Source organism: Podarcis liolepis, assembly GCF_965112155.1.
Source record: "Podarcis liolepis genome assembly, chromosome: 17".
Lineage (NCBI taxonomy): Eukaryota > Metazoa > Chordata > Lepidosauria > Squamata > Lacertidae > Podarcis > Podarcis liolepis.
Window position 1 is genome coordinate 23,573,361 of NC_139571.1, and position 16,979 is coordinate 23,590,339.

A 16,979-nucleotide genomic window follows, 5' to 3' on the forward strand; every position below is an offset into this window, starting at 1 on the left:
ATAAGGGAGTTAGTTCCCAAGGGACTGCAAACAAGCAGTCACTCCTGCTGACTCATAGAAAAACAAAAAGGAGAAGATCTGAAAAAGAGAAGAGAGCGGTGTGCTCCCTGCCTTGCTAGATTAGATCACACCTGCCTTTAGTCACATGCAGAGGAAGTTTGTTCCAGCTTAGGAGGAAACAGGATTTTTCTCCTGGCTGGTACACAGCATCCACTAGCATGTCCACCCTAGGAATCCTGTACTTGACTGCTATGTGTTTCAAACCCCAATCGCCTTCTCAATCCGGCCCATGGACGGTCTGGGAATCAGCGTGTTTTTACATGGCCTCAGTCCTGTATACCTGAAGGAGCGTCTCTACCCCCATTGTTCAGCCCAGACACTGAGATATAGCTCTGAGGGCCTTCTAGTGGTCCCCTCACTGTGAGAAGTGAAGTTACAAGGAACTAGGCAGAGGGCCTTCTCCGCAGTGGCACCCACCCTGTGGAACTCCCTCCCACCAGATGTCAAGGAAATAAACAACTATCTGACTTTTAGAATATATCTAAAGGCAGCCCTCTATTGGGAACTTTTTATGTTTGATGTTTTAGTATGTTCTATGAGCTGCCAAGAGTGGCTAGGGAAACCCAGCCAGTTGGGCAGGATATTTAATAATAATAATAATAATAATAATAATAATAATAATAATATCTGTTCTACAGAGCTGCATACAGCCTACAGTATACAAATAGAATATTTCTCTAATATACAAAACTCACCACACAAGAGTGTCACTAGCATTATGACTTAGTAAGCTGCTCTGTTGCCAAAAATGCAGATGTATGATTTGGGTTGAAAGTGTGACCCACTGTATAGGATATAGACTATTTTCGTGGCTCATTTATTTCATATAGAGGGAAACAGTCACATCACGATCGGAGTGGAAGAATTTATTGAGTTTCGGGGGGGGGGGGGAGAAACTGATCTAATAGATAGGAATATCCCTAGGCTATGAAAAGATTGGGATGTATAAACTTCACAGTGCCCTGTGCTTCTCTGAAAATTGAGATTGAAATCTCTGAAAATGGAGGGAAAATGTTTATCCAATATAGGCATTATAGAAAGAAATAAGTCATCTTTGTGACACAGATACATTAGATTTTAGCAAATCTCACACTCTTCAGGTAAATGTTTTTCCCCTCCCAGTAACCAGGTTCACCCTCAGCAATAAAGCTTATTAGATTATGCAGTATATCATACGTCCACGATGAAAAGATTATGAACCTACACACCCAGTACACATTATGAGGTGTTAGAAATGTACTTATAAATGATTAAGGCTGGAATCCTGTACTCTCTTACCTGGAAGTAAGCTCTGATGAAATCAACAGGGCTTACTTCTGAGTTGCCATCTATAGAATTGCCATGCACATCTGCTTATTTCATAGGCAGGGATTGCCTGAAGAATTTTGTGGTGAAAGTCAGATTTTTTTGGGGGGGGGAGGCATTTGAATTTGATGGGGGTTTTTTCTCTCCAGAGTCTCTTCTTATCATTTTGGAATTTTATATTCAAAACATCAAAAGAGTTGCCCCCTTCTCTTCTAAGGAAATTTATACCTAATTCTCTTATGAGGTTGCAAAAAAAATTCTCTCTTGCTATCTACTCTACTACTTTTGCTTTAAATTTCAGAACTGTGCTTCACATTCTCACTTAGTTCTGGGTTTATCCAGAGTCCCCCGACTGTCATACCATATTACAGATTGGGCACCACATGTTTGACAGTTTCCGCACATAAAATGCTCCCTGCACATAGAAAAATAAGCACAGACTTTGTCATTGACATGCGACTTTTCTTTTTCATGGCTGAAATGTAAAGGAATTACAAAATGAAATGTTCTGCTGTTGCAGTCTGAAATGGATCTGTCCTCTTTGAATACGTGGATGATCCACTCTCTAATGATGGTCTATTCCTATGGCCATCTCATTATGTGAAGCCATAGTCAATAAGGTTTTCATGCTCTATCAACAGGCCTGCATAGACATTGCTATAGCTTAGTTTCCACATTCACTTACACCCATGGCTTTTCATTTTTTTAAAAAAATGGCTGACATGGCTGAGGCAGTCATATGATTGAAAATCATTCACTTCCACCTGCCCAAATCCAGTTATGAAAGTTCAAGGTCAGAGGTGGGGAGTGTAAATTCACACTCACTTCCACTCTGATTTACAAATAAGCACTGGATTTATGCAGTCCAAGACAATGCTTAAGTAATGGCATATCAACTTAGCAAAACAATAAAGTAGGGAACAAGAGATCATCTATAATCTTCCAAATAGCCATATTTAATTTCATCACGCAGCTCAACCACCAAGCCTGAGACAAGGCTTGTATGCTTTTGTGTTCCGTTCTAATCAAACACTTCATTTATTTTTATTAAGATTAGAATCTTACCTCAACCTTGTGAACCGCAGCTCCTGTTGAGAAACAGAAAGAGAATTGTAATTTTATTTTATTGCATTGGATTCACTGGTTATTTTATAAAAGGCTAACACCCTGATTTAATTTTGCGCGTAAAAAAACAGGCAAAGATCCTTTGTCAACTATCCAACTTTAATCCAACATTTTTTTAAAAAAAAATTAGTCCATTCCTACCATGCACCATGCCCAGAGAGTTTGCCATATGCCATAAAAAGTCCACTTCCTGCCCCTTGGTGTATACTGTTGGCCACACATGGATACAAGAATCATTGTGTGCCATAGTGGAAAATAGGAAGCCTGCAGCCTTCTACCCTTTGCTTGGTCAAGGAAGGCAATCTCAGTGTGGGGCAGTGGTTAGAGAGTCAGATTAAGAAACAAATGCAATAACTCTTGCTGGCCTGGTAGCAGAAACGGAGCAATATCATCTTCAGCTCAAGCACTTTCACCTAAAGACCATGGACTGGAAACAATTAGATGTAGGTTTAGTACACTGGCCTACAGAAGGCACTTAATTCCAGTCATTCTCTGAAGTCACAGAAAATGAACTTTATTAACCAGATAATAGGTAAGAACAGCACCACCATGATTTATTTATTTTTAATTAATTTGAGTGGTATTCAACAAAGTAGTCCAGCTACAGTAAGGACATTTGGCTGTGCAGTGGAACGTCCCTTCCATGTCCCCAATGCCCTCTAAATCTGTTTTGGGTGTTCCTGCAACCTTCCAGAGTAGATTCAGGGGGATGCAGAGAGGGGAGAGGAGAGGAGAGGAGGATCTATGATCCATGGAAATCCTTGCACTAGCAGAAGTGCTTTATTGAATACCACACTTTATATCTCATAAAGACATAAGTCTGCAATAATAACCTCACTTACTTTGGAGTAAGTCCATTGAATTCAATAGGACTTACTTCTGAATGTGCATGGTTAGGATCACACTGCTTGCCATTAAATGGATATACAGTCATACCTTGGTTGTCAAAAGGAATCCATTGCGGAAGTCCGTTCAACTTCCAAAAACGTTCACAAACCAAGGCACAGCTTCCGATTGGCTGCAGGAGCTTCCTGCACTCAGTCGGAAGCTGCAGAAGTTGTGTCGGATGTTCGGGTTCCAAAGAATGTTTGCAAACCGGAACTCTTCCAGGTTTGCAGTGTTCAGGAGCCAAAACATCCAAGTTCCAGAGCGTTTGACAACCAAGGTATGATTGTAGTCCATTTTTATTATTCAGAGTTCTATGAAACAAAACATAATTATTCTCAAACACTAATTTGCCATATTTTAATTGAGAAGCTGCAACAGAGTGAGTTGGCTAATAAGCCTTTGCCATTAGAAAATGGCTATTTAAGGTTCTCAAATGTGTGACTAATATGGCATCTGGAACACTCTTTGTTTGCATTATTATTCTACCATGAATCAGTAGTTTTGTTTATTGCTTCTAGAAATACAACTTTGTACTGTAATTTGCAATAAAAGATCATATTTCTTGAATAAGGCCTGCAACCTTTACTGAAATAGTATGAAGAAAATTGAGCTTTCGGCAGAAAGATCGCTTTATATTTATACAACATATAAATAAGGTGAAAATTACTTTCCTTCCTATTAACACCTCCACTGGAGACCACTAACAAAATGCTTCATTATATCCACTCACTGACTCAATTAAACTTGAGGTGAAATCATGTCAGAATGATTTTCCGTAACTTGAGGAAAACAATACATTTTTTCTTCTTTTGGGGGGTTGGGTTGAAAGACCAAAAAAATATAGGCAGAAGAAGCTCTTTTCTCCACATTTATTTCATCTGAAGACAGAAGATAAAATATATTTATGATGTTATCGGGGCGGGCAAGAGCCTTCTAAATATGTTACGATTTAGTAAAAGTTACAATTAACCAAGGTTTGATTAAAGTTTGCTAAACATGGAAACTCCATGGATCCAGTTGTGCTAAGGAGCCAAGCTAGTTCAGCGAAGCTAGCAGTTTGGGCCATTAGTAAGGGACAAAGGCCACTGATGGCCCATCAAGGGAACCATCAGAGATCAAGACTGCCAGGCAAAAGGGAGTGGGGCCCCTTCTTTGCTGGGTTTATACATAGAACCATATAATTGTAGAGTTGGAAGGGACCCAGAGGATCATCTAGTTCACCCCTTGCAATGCAGAAATATGTAGGTGTCCCATATGGGAATCAAACCTGCAACCTTGGCGTTGTCAGCATCACATTCTAAGCAACTGAACTATCCAGGGGGAGGAGGAGGAGGAGGAGGAGGAGGAGGAGGAAGAAGAAGAAGAAGAAGAAGAAGAAGAAGAAGAAGAAGTGGAGGAGGAGGAGGAGGAGGAGGAGGACTCCCCTTAAGGAATCTCAAAGCGGCTAACAATCTCCTTTCCCTTCCTCCCCCACAACAAATGCTCTGTGAGGTGAGTGGGGCTGAGAGACTTCAGAGAAGTGTGACTGGCCCAAGGTCACCCAGCAGCTGCATGTGGAGGAGCGGAGACGCGAACCCAGTTCACCAGATTACGAGTCTAATGCTCTTAACCACTACACCACACTGGCTCTCAGGTTTAGGGTTTCAGTTTTGAATGAAATAGCCTAGGGGAAGGTCCTTGGAGTCAGTTAGCAGCAAGAAGGAGAAGGAGTGGCAGAACTGCAATACAGCTGGGACACAACAAAAAGACACAGAGGATGATGTTGTTGTTGTCTTTGAATCCATTACTGCCCTTATGGGGGAAGCCGGGCTACCATAGGATAGGAATGCCCTGCAATCCCTCCATCTACAGAGTGCAGGTGTAGCATATGGAAGACATCCATCTGTTTCAGGCAACAATAGAAGAGTGTGCCTTTGGGAGTGAAGTCAAATCATTGGAGAGTTACAGTGCCTGCTGTTGCTGTAGAGACCAAAATGGGAGAGCCAACAGGAAAGAAAAGTGGGAGGCATCTATGGAAACTGGTGTGGCTTCATAAGGAGCTTACGGATGAGCTGAGATTTAAGAAGGGCATGCATAAGAAATGGAAGAAAGGAGAAATCCCCCCAAAAAGAGTATACATATGTAGCCAACAGTTGCAGAGTGAATGTCAGGTGGGCTAAAGTTTAGAATGAGCTCAGTGTCAGGAGTTCAGCCTACACTCGAGTAGGACCCTGGCAGAGACACATGCCCGAATGGCATGTTCCCTCCCTCCTGGTCGATCGTTCAGAAGCTTCAAAAGCTTTCTTCAGCCCGAACATCACAGCGACCGATGCCAACCAACACCGGCACACTTAGGGATCCACAGAGTTTGCGCATCATGCCTGACAAACCTCAGCAACTCAGCGTTTTGGCTAATCTACTTTATTTACATATAAACACACACGGAGCACTGCATCATGGCTCCCCCTCTCTCTAGCATCAGACAGCAAAGAGAAAAAGAACAAAGGACAATAGTCCCACTTCACGGAACACAGTAACACAAACATCCTGTCTCCGTCACATCCCACTCTGTGGAGTCAAAACATATACCGTCATGTGAAAGACAACAATCCTATGACTGCAATCATGAAGCAGGAATTCTAACACTCAGGTCCTGCAAAAGAGGTTAAAAATAATTTCTAAAAGGTTTCTTTGGCTATGTTCAAAGCAAGAGGGAGAAGAACAAGCAAGTGGTAGGTGCTCTGCATGGAGAAGATGGAGAAATGCTATTGGGTGAAGGGTAGGACTCAAACCAAGGGCTTCAAGTTATAAGAAAGGAGATTCCGACTAAACATATGGGAAAACTTTATGAAGAAGATGTTCGACAGTGGAACAGTCTCCCTTGGGAGGTTGTGGACTCTCCTTCCTTGTAGGTTTTTAAACAGAGGTTGGATAGCCATCTGCCATGGATGCTTTGGCTGAGATTCCTGAATTGCAGAGGGTTGGACTAGATGACATTTGGGTTCCTTCCAACTCTAAGATACTATGATTCTATGATAACACTCTTTGGAATTCATGCCGTTGGGTTTGTGTTGAAGAAATGGTGTGGTGGCTTAAAAATATAGTCCCTGTGACATTTTAAATCAGAAATAGCTTTCTCTGTTGCCTAATTTCCCTCTAGAACCTGGAGAGGTGAATCAGAAGGATACTGACATCAGTTGAAATAAAGTTTTACATTGTCTTTTATTGCGCAAGTGGGAATCATAAAGCACCTGACAGATTGAGGAATCAGGGATGCTCTGAAAGGTGTTAAAATATGGTATAAAAATATCTTTATAGTGATTAGCATGAGCAGTTAAGGTGAGGTAGACATGTTTTAAGATTTATAGTGGAACATTAGCCATTTGCTTTAACTATGAATTCATCAATTGCCTAGCTCTAGTCTTTTCACATAAATGACTTCTAAAAGGGAGGAAAAGACATAGAGAAGAGCTACCACAGTAGAAGGATTGTGCATCAGCCATCTTGTTTCTAAGAAAAAGTGACATATTCTAATGAATGGCATGTATGTTTATCTAGGACAAGACTCTGCATTTCAAATATGAACGTATACCAGCTTGAACCAAGAACCTATTTTTTTCCCCATTTACAATTATAAAAACGTCAAAACACTGACTTTTCATTTGCATTGCTGTTCGCAGGAAAACAACAAAAACACAACAATATACTTACTATGTGTTGTGTGAAAAACTGCCTTATATATTTAAATCAATCTCATGAACTGTCAGCTACTTCCAAAGTTTCCATTTGAGAGAGGGGGTTGGAAAATACGAATACTGTACAATATTATCTCACTGGAAGACCAAGATATTGGAATGCTATTTGCTATTTATTTCTCAGGATACAATTACATGATCAAATCATGCTTCTGTACCACTTTACAAGATGGGTAGAAGTGAACACACACCCAAAACACTGGCTGTACAGAAACATAAAGTGCATGTTTGCTTTCGTTTTTTCGTTTTTTATATATATAAAAATCCTCATCTGAAAATGTCCTTGTTTTATACCTAGCTCAATTTATATTTTTGAACTAGATGTAGACATTGCTGTAATCAGCCCCTAAATTTCATTCACATTCAAGCACTCCATTTACGGAGAGATATTTTCAAGGGTCTCTCTGTAGGATGCTGAAATATCCGCTTCAGAGTACCTGTGTTACTTCTACGTGGACGTAAACAAAAATATATCTACCTAAATAAGTGTACTCAGAAATCTTAACCATGTTTGCATAAAAATGTGTATGAATTGCCATACCGAACTGTTGTGCATGGAATTAATAAAATAACAAGAGAAGCTGCTTGTTGGAGGGTATCAGAGGTGACGCCGCAAAGGGTCATACATAAAAGATTATCCAGGGCTTCTAATGAAGATTGGTACTGTCGATAAGCATCTAATTACAAACGTAGGAAAGCTCCTCAGAATGTAACTGTTTGTTTCTAGAAACCCGTTCTATCCTGCTACTCAGCGAGAGGAAATAAACAGCATTTCCAGATGGAGCTATTCTGGAAATTAGAAATTCATTTGGAATGGGGAATCTAGCATTTTACGCTGAAATGAGCATGCAGTGATTTATCATAGCTCAGCAGCAGGCGGTTCCAGACTCAATCCCAGCTATCTTAAAGGAGCACTTAAAAGGATCAAGTGAAAAGGATCTTTGACTGAAGCTGGACATATGCCCCAGGGCTCCCCTGTCCTCAAGTTTCCCAGGGAAAAGAAGAAAATCTAGAAAATGTCCTGTCTCCACCATCCTTCAACCCTCCAAACCATCCCCTTCACCCCAGCTTCCTCAAACATTCCACCTTCCATTCTCTCATTCATTGGCAGGACACGACAGAAAATGGAAAGTGGAGATTTCCCTTCTTCCAGTCCTCCCTTTCATAATCAATTCTATGAAGCTTCAGGAGTTCTTACAACTGTTTGGTAGTACCGTATTGGCCCGAATATAAGCCGCACACAAATATAAGCCACACCTTTAAAATTGTAGGGGGGAGGGGGAAAAACACCCGAATATAAGCCACTCCCTTCCTCACTGCTCCTGGCTGTGTACTGGGGTGGGGTGGGGGTGGAGCTAAACGGCCTTTCCTCTTCCTCACTCTCTCCCTCTCCCGGCGGGAGAAGATGGGGGCACTGGCATACGAAGGGGTGGGGGTGGGGGAGCGAGCCACACCGGGTGCCATTTGGGGAAAGGGTGCCATCGCAGCCACCCCCTGGCTGCGCAACCCCAGGACACATGCCATGCCCCCATGGGTGATGCACCACGCCCCCGGGACGTGCACCCCCCATGTGCTGTGCACCATGTCCCCATGGGTGATGTGCCACACCCTCGGGATGCGTGCCAGCTTGGGATGCGTGCCTGTTCTTCGCTCCGGGGGCCGCAGCATGTTGCTCTGCTACTGGACGGGGGATTATGCATGGGGCGGGCACTGCTTTGCTGCGCTTCTGGCCACATACTGTAAGGTCACACCTTAACTTTTCAAGGTTGGAATTGGGGGGGGGGGCTTATATTCAGGTCAATACGGTATTTCTTATATGCGCATATATTTGGAAATTCTGCAATAAACCACCTACAGCCTTAACATTAAAGGTTTTATTGACCAAACAATCCACCTGTATATCGGGATTCAGCTAGCAAATGTGCGCATTTTCTTAAGTTGCAAGGTGCATTAATCACATTAGGTCTACTCTGAGTATTTGTCAAATACCACCCAGAATGTTTTACTGTCATATAAAAGCAGAGGAAGTACCGTACACTGTCTTCTGGGCCACCACACCCAAAATGCCCAAATGCCTCTCCTGAGGCCATTACTGGTAGTGCTGCTATGGTCTAAACCACTGAGCCTCTTGGGCTTGCTGATCAGAAGGTCAGTAGTTCGAATCCCCATGATGGAGTGAGCTCCTGTTGCTTTGTCTCAGGCCCTGCCAACCTAGCAATTGAAAAGGACGCCAGTGCAAGTAGATAAATAGGTACCACTGTGACGGGAAGGTAAATGTTGTTTCCGTGCAGTCTGGTTTCCGTCACGGTGTCCCATTGCGCCAGAAGCGGTTTAGTCCTGCTGGCCACATGATCCGTAAAGCTGTCTGTGGACAAACGCCAGCTCCCTCGGCCTGAAAGCAAGATGAGTGCCACAACCCCATAGCCCATAGTCGCTTTTGACTGGACTTAACTCTCCAGGGGTCCTTTACCTTTTTTAACTTTTACCAGCAAAACCTCTTTTTTAAGTAGCAGAAGATGAGGTAGAGGAGGAGCCAGGGGAAGTGGAGACAGGGAAGGGGAGATAGGAAGTCTCCTAGCAGAAACCTTCTCCTTTCTTTTCTCATTATCTTTTTCACTCATAGCTTTGTACAGTGGTACCTTGGGTTACAGACCCTTCAGGTTACAGACTCTGCTAACCCAGAAATAGTACCTCGGGTTAAGAACTTTGCTTCAGGTTGAGAACAGAAATCGTGCGGTGGTGGCGCAGCAGCAGCAGCGGGAGGCCCCATTAGATTAAGTGGTGCTTCAGGTTAAGAACAGTTTCAGGTTAAGAACGGACCACCGGAACGAATTAAGTTCTTAACCTGAGGTACCACTGTATGTGCAAAAAATCAAATACACTTACAGTACCAGATCTCAGGAAAAAGTGAGAGGTTTTGTCCAAGCATCTACCATGAAGTTTGTTAATTAATTAGAGAATTGTGTTTTTTCATAGGGTAAGTTGAATAAGTTAGTTGAGCAAGTTTAAACCATGCACATTTGTGTGCATGTGTGTCTGTGTATGTTCAGGTCTCGACACCTGCGCACCTCTTAATCTCATAAGTAGGATGGAAGAGAACCGTTGTCCAATGCATCATTATCCAATGTCAAAAATACAGTAGAAATGTAGCTTTCTACATTCACTTTTTTCCTTAGGAGAAGGAAGGCACGTACACATTTCCATGTATGCTGCAATGTCATTCCTTATGTACCATTGGAACTGTTTATACACTTTCATTTTACACGCTTTAGCCCCAATAAAACTGTAATGTAAGTACAAGTGATTAAAAGACATACAAAACTGATATTTTTTAAAAAACTAGGAATTCAAACGTAATTTATTCTATGGATGAAATAATTGTTTTTCGTCTTGAATTTGTTTTATAACTTGAATTTATTTGAATCACATTTTTTTTTGCAGGCAATGAATCACACTGTGTTAATTACTGCTACTGAGCAAAAGAAGAAAAGCCAATTTCATATTCTTTGATAAATCATGTTTAAAACTACACACTGGGTGGTATTTATGTACTCGCAGCCTCTATTAAAAAAAAATCAGAATGCTTTGCATTGTAAATAAATAATAAATGGTTCTTAATATTTAAAACTGAAGCAGTAAAAATAAAACTAGTATTTGCATAATTTGCAAGGTTAACTCCAGGACACCTCCTAACATTAAATAATATTGAGTGCTTTACTAAAAGTTGTGTGTTGGAAACAGCATGCGACATTATTCCCAGACATCTATAAATAGGTATTTCATATGGAAGATTTAAAAAGTGCTTTGAAATTGACCACATTTTATTCCTAACAGTGAGGAGGAAGGGGGTGGGGGAGAAATAGGCATCCACTGTGAATTTTCTTGGCACAAAATGATTAAGAAAACAAGACTGCACAGCAGTGAGATACTGTACCTTTTCCTAAAAATGAAGTATGCAACCATGAATAAGGACACTGGTTTGGATTGTAACTAGGAGTCAACAAACAGAAGGGATCCTTTTTACAGACAGCCCTAAAATCTTATGGAAGATTCTGCTGTCAAATGGGTCATTTTTACTGCTTTCCTCCTTTCACTGCAGCCCTCTACCCTACCAGTGTGGTGTAGTGGTTAAGAGTGGTGGACTCGTAATCTGGTGAACTGGGTTCACTTCCCCGCTCCTCCACATCCTGCTGCTGGGTGACCTTGGGCTAGTCACACTTCTCTGAAGTCTCTCAGCCCCACTCACCTCACAGAGTGTTTGTTGTGGGGGAGGAAGGGAAAGGTAGAATGTTAGCCGCTTTGAGACTCTTTAGGGTAGTGATAAAGTGGGATATCAAATCCAAACTCCTCCTCCTCCTCTTCTTCTTCTCTTCTACCCTATGTTGCTGCTGAAGGCTTCCAGAACAGATTTTTGAGAGGCACAAGGGGCTGCACTGGGCAGGGGGAATCAAGTTAAGGTCATCTCCACCTTTCCACTTGTGGAAGTGTCCTATAGACAGAAAAGTCCACTCGCAGGGTGGTCTCGCCAGTGGAAGCCAAGTTAGGATCCAACAATAGTTTTACAGGCCTCCTATTCAGTTAAATCACTGCTCCTACTTCTGAAGGTGCTCAAGGGCTCAAGTGCAATGCCAGACATTCTTAGTGAACTCTACTTACCTCAATTTGTTTCGATCTGTTTTTGCCTGGCTTTGAAAGTGGCCTGTAAAAGGTAAAGGTAAAGGACCTCTGGACGGTTAAGTCCAGTCAAAGGCGACTATGGGGTTGTGGTGCTCATCTCGCTTTTAGGCCGAGGGAGCCGGCGTTTGTCCACAGACAGCTTTCCGGGTCATGTGGCCAGCATGACTAAACTGCTTCTGGCGCAACGGAACACTGTGACGGAAATTAGAGCTCACAGAATTGCCTTTTACTTTCTTGCTGCAGTGGTACCTATTTATCTACTTGCACTGGTGTGCTTTCAAACTGCTAGGTTGTCAGGAGCTGGGACAGAGAACGGGAGCTCACTCCGTCGTGCGGATTTGAACCGCCGACCTTCTGATCAGCAAGTCCAAGAGGCTCAGTGGTTTAGACCACAGTGCCACCTGCGTCCCTATAAAAGTGGCATGTAAAGGGCCTTTGTTACCTAATGGATAATCAAGGACAATGAGTGTGCTACCCTGCTGGGCTTTCTCAGGTGTTGTGGCATCCTCCTGGACCAGTTGTCTGGTCCAGTGATGTTTTGCTCCAGTAGTTTGGTTCTGACTTAGCCAATTCTATAAGGTGGTGCTGAATAAATATTTTTTCCCTGCTACATGTCATTTATTTCACAAATTGTTCTATGTGCTCTTAACTTGAGGTTTTCACCTAATTTGGCACCATCTGTGAAATGTCTCTAGTCTTGTTCAGACTCTCACTCTTTTCACTTCACTTAATTTATATTTTTATTTTTTGCTCAAGTTGGAAGCTCTATTTATTTATTTATTTATTTATTTATTTTGCTTTAAGAAAAGCTGGTGGCAGCTGAGGTAGGTGCTATTCAAAACCCCCACACAATACACATTTATTTAGCCCCTTAGAAGCATTATATGTGCTTTTCTCAAAGTTTTCTAGGTGTTTTTCACTGCTGGAAATGTCAAAGTCGCAACAACAACAAAATAAGTTTAGGCAAAATTAGTGACTTTATCCAATGGTGACTATGAAAATTCTTTCATTGCATTTCTTTTTCTGCCTAAATATCCAGCTATGCATCTTTATCCTCCTTCTACCATGATTTTCTGTCGTTTTCTGATAAAGAGTCTTTGTATTTAGACATCTGTAAATTGTTATTTATTCATAATTTGTTATGTTTGTTAAACTAAACTCTCCCTCAAAGAGCCCTTAATATCAAAGTAACGTGAATCATTAGGGCAATAATTACCTCAAAAATGCTATTATTTGCAGAGATAACAATGCTTCTTCACTTTTTATTGTATTACCTGCCTGGACTGCTTGTCCAGGCAAGCTCCTAATTTTCATTGCTTTCATGTAATTGTTCCTTGTCATATGGAATGCTCATAATAAGTCTTTTTAAGTATTAGCAGGGAAGCAGTGCTGTGAATACTGTGATTTGACTATTACTCATGTCCTCTATTAGCTCACGGATGGTTTTTCAGTTTCCTATAGTACAGAGGAGTTAATAACCATGCGGCTACTTTTGAAAATTAGTTTGAAAAGTGGATTATGAATAACTAAAATAAATAAATATGGGAACACACTCTATGTCTCTTATATTGTGGCATTAGTATTCATTCCACCATGAGACAGCCGCAAATCAATATTTTTTAAACAACTTTTGGAACACTATGAGAGAATGAAGGTTCACCAACGAATATTTGTAAAAAGTAATTTTTTATTAAAATATAGTAAGGAAAACCTGTGTCAATCCAAAACACAAGTTGTTGTTGTTTAGTTGTTTAGTCGTGTCCGACTCTTTGTGACCCCATGGACCAAAGCACACCAGGCACTCCTGTCTTCCACTGCCTCCCACAGTTTGGTCAAACTCATGCTGGTAGCTTCGAGAACACTGTCCAACCATCTCGCCCTCTGTTGTCCCCTCCTCCTTGTGCCCTCAATCTTTCCCAACTTCAGGTTCTTTTCCAGGGAGTCTTCTCTTCTCATGAGGTGGCCAAAATATTGGAGCCTCAGCTTCAGCATCTGTCCTTCCAGTGAGCACTCAGGGCTGATTTCCTTCAGAATGGATAGGTTTGATCTTCTTGCAGTCCATGGGACTCTCAAGAGTCTCCTTCAGCACCATAATTCAAAAGCATCAATTCTTCGGCGATCAGCCTTCTTTATGGTCCAGCTCTCACTTCCATACATCACTACTGGGGAAACCATAGCTTTAACTATACGGACCTTAATGGAAAACCTGTGTCAATCCCGAACACAAGTACTGGTAGGAAAAAACCTATACAGGCAGTTAGCACATCTCCTGCCTACAGCTAAGGGGAAATTCTGTCACCCAGGCTGGCATAATTTGAGGCAAATAGCCATCCTCCCAGAAGTAAAAGCCACCATTGTGTTACTTGGCAGTTGCCAGCCACCCCTGCTGTCCAGCAGTTAGCAGGTGACACCTTCTAGGCCCTGTGTACTTCAAACCAAGCAGCTGACAATAAGAGTTGGTCTATGAAATGGTCTCTACCCAACAAGCCTCACAGTACTGACCACATACTACTTCACCTGCCAGCCACAAAGAAGCCAAACTGCCAAATAGCAATCCATGCCATCGTAAGCCAATCAAATTAACAGCGGTGTGGAATTGGCAAAAAGAAGGGGGGGAAAGGGGGGGTGTTGACAATCAAGATGTACTCCAAAAATTCCTACTCAGCCCTGTATGGCTACTGGGAAGCCCACAAGGCTCAAAGGGCACAATCCCAAAGAAGCTGCGGAACAAAACATTAAGGGGAGAGGCTGCAGTTTATAAGCTCTGGAGCCGACTGCCGCTTCGCAGGTAAGATCCACCTTCTGTTGTGTGGACAGGACGGTCCCTCCCCTTACCTGGCCAATCCCCTGGTAATGCCTCCGCAGGCGGGGTTGGGCGATTGGCTAAGGTAGGTGGAGACCTTCAGGTATCCAGCCTGGGGAGGATGAAGCCAGCCCGAACTACCAGGAGTCACACTGGGATCCGGGGGGGGGGCTGTGTGCGACCATGCAAAAGGCGCCCCTATTTTATGCGGAGAGTGGTCATTTTATAAGCAGCTTGCTCCTGCAAGCCTACTGGCCACTCAAGGCCATGTGCCGAGTCCCTCACCGCATCCTGTTGGGAAGAAGTCATTCTTCCTTTCTTTCTTGGGATGAAGCAAACTCGTTCCCAAATGAATTGTTGGGAGAGATCTACTGCTTGAAATAGCTTTACAGGGTGGATAGTCATTTACTTCACAAGTGGCTGCTGGAGATGCTATGCACCTCATTCGTTTCTCCAGCAAAACCCTCCAGCAAGGAGCAGCAGAATGCCTGAAGTATGTCCTGGTTCAACTTTTTGCTAGACTCTGTGAGCTCCTAAAGACCCATCCACCTTTGAAAATGAAATTATCTAAAAGCTTCAACAAGCGGACAGGCACTACAAAATGGAATATATGGAAAGCTTCAAGTTTTCCTGACACACAAACACATACACACACACACATTAGCACAATACTCTCCGCCGAAATATATGAAAAAATAATTTAAGAGCGTTGTTTTCTCCACGGTTTGGGAAATGGTGGCGATACTAACATGTGCAGGAGAAAGATATGACAATTTTCATAATGAAATTTATTGTATACTGGAAAAAAAGAGAAAGAAGCAAGACTTCACTTTCCCCAAACATTTAAATGGCTGCAGGAACCGAGATTCCATTATTTTAATGGACCTGAATTTGTATTCTGAGTCGGTATCCTGAATAATATGAAAGAAGGAATGGGTTCATTCCTGCATCATTCATTATGCAAGTTGTATAAATTTATGTGGAGTATAAGAACAACAACAATAAAGACCAGCTAGTCCACACAGTTTTGTACTCATGTAAATCTGTTGCTCTTTATATAACGTTATGGCCAGCTCAGTTGATCTTTAACAACTTTGGATACTTAGGCTACAATTTATGTTGAGCAAGATAAAAGAACAACACACAGTAAAGTGATATGATCACTGGATACGTCTTTTCTAATGAAAACATATATCTAAGAAAAGTACTTTGACAACGATTTCCCTGAAGTCCATTTTGCTCTTATAGTGGACGCATTGGTTGGAATTCATCCCATCCAGTAGTGTAAGTATTGATTCTTTGACTTGTCTTCTTTAATAGAGCTAGGTGTCAAAGCTGAAGCAGATGCAATGCAAATTTGGATAGCAGCCTTTGACCTGAAATCATCTGAGGAGCAAGGTAAGAGGGGCAAGAATTGCCTCACTTCAATCTGCAATGCTACGAACAGATTTGCCTGTCACAATTTATGAGAATGGGGGAAATGTTGCACACACACAAATCCCATGTTGATATGGAGACTCTGCCTGTATGCTCCGAGGAGAAGCAGCTTATCCTTTGTCTTCATTCTCTCACCTGCTTCTCTTCTGCTCCTACCTTTGTCCATTATTCCCTCCCATCCATTCCATCCTGGTCATTGTTGAAAATTCGTGCAAATGGGAGAGCACAGCCCATTTAAATCTTGTGGGAGCGTGAAAATATACTCCACACACATCCCCCAATAAAGATAGTCAAAAGAAATTTCTGTCTAGAAATTTGCCTTTCCAGAAAGGCAAACTCAGCACACACACATATTTAGGGACAGCTGAGTGATCCTGGTCTCACAGGTACGGAAAAGGGAAATGAACATCAGATGGAGAATCAGAGCGAGGTGAGAAAATCAATGGCAAATGTGTTGCAGAAAAGTGCCTTCTTTATTGTCCTTTCAGTGGAGTTTTTAAAAAAATATCTCAGCTGGTATCTCTCTTGAATTTTATTCTTTATGTATAGTTCATGTTGTAATTTGTTTTTATACACACAGAAGCAGTGTGTGTGGCCCTAGTCCCAACCTGTCTCTAAATTGCATCGGCATCACTGCTTACTTAATGTACAATGTAGGATTTTGACTTTTTCTTTCTAAGGCTCTAAGCTATTGGCTCCTCTTTTGGGGGTAGTTATTAAAGCTCTCTAAACCTGTGCTCTACTATCTGAATGAAACAATGGGCTTGGGGTGGCTATCTACACAGTCATAGTGAGAAAGTATTTTTGCAACCCACAAATGAACATATGATCTGGTCACATACAGCGTCAGACCACTGGTCAATCTAACCGAGTATTCTACATAGCTGGCAGCACCTTGGAGAGTTTGTTACAGTCATTATAGTCAATACTGGACCAGGAGACTACAGCTC

At 42.0% G+C, this 16,979-nt stretch overlaps 1 protein-coding gene across 32 annotated transcripts in view; it reads right to left on the bottom strand.

The window, feature by feature from the left end:
• Positions 1-16,979, bottom strand: part of PTPRD (protein tyrosine phosphatase receptor type D) — a 1,139,460-nt gene that overhangs the window by 567,326 nt on the left and 555,155 nt on the right. For all 32 annotated transcript variants that reach the window (XM_083482170.1, XM_083482159.1, XM_083482163.1 and 29 more), the window contains one exon: positions 2,431-2,453. The gene's annotated coding sequence lies outside the window, so the exon portion shown is untranslated. The remainder of the gene's footprint in view (positions 1-2,430; positions 2,454-16,979) is intronic.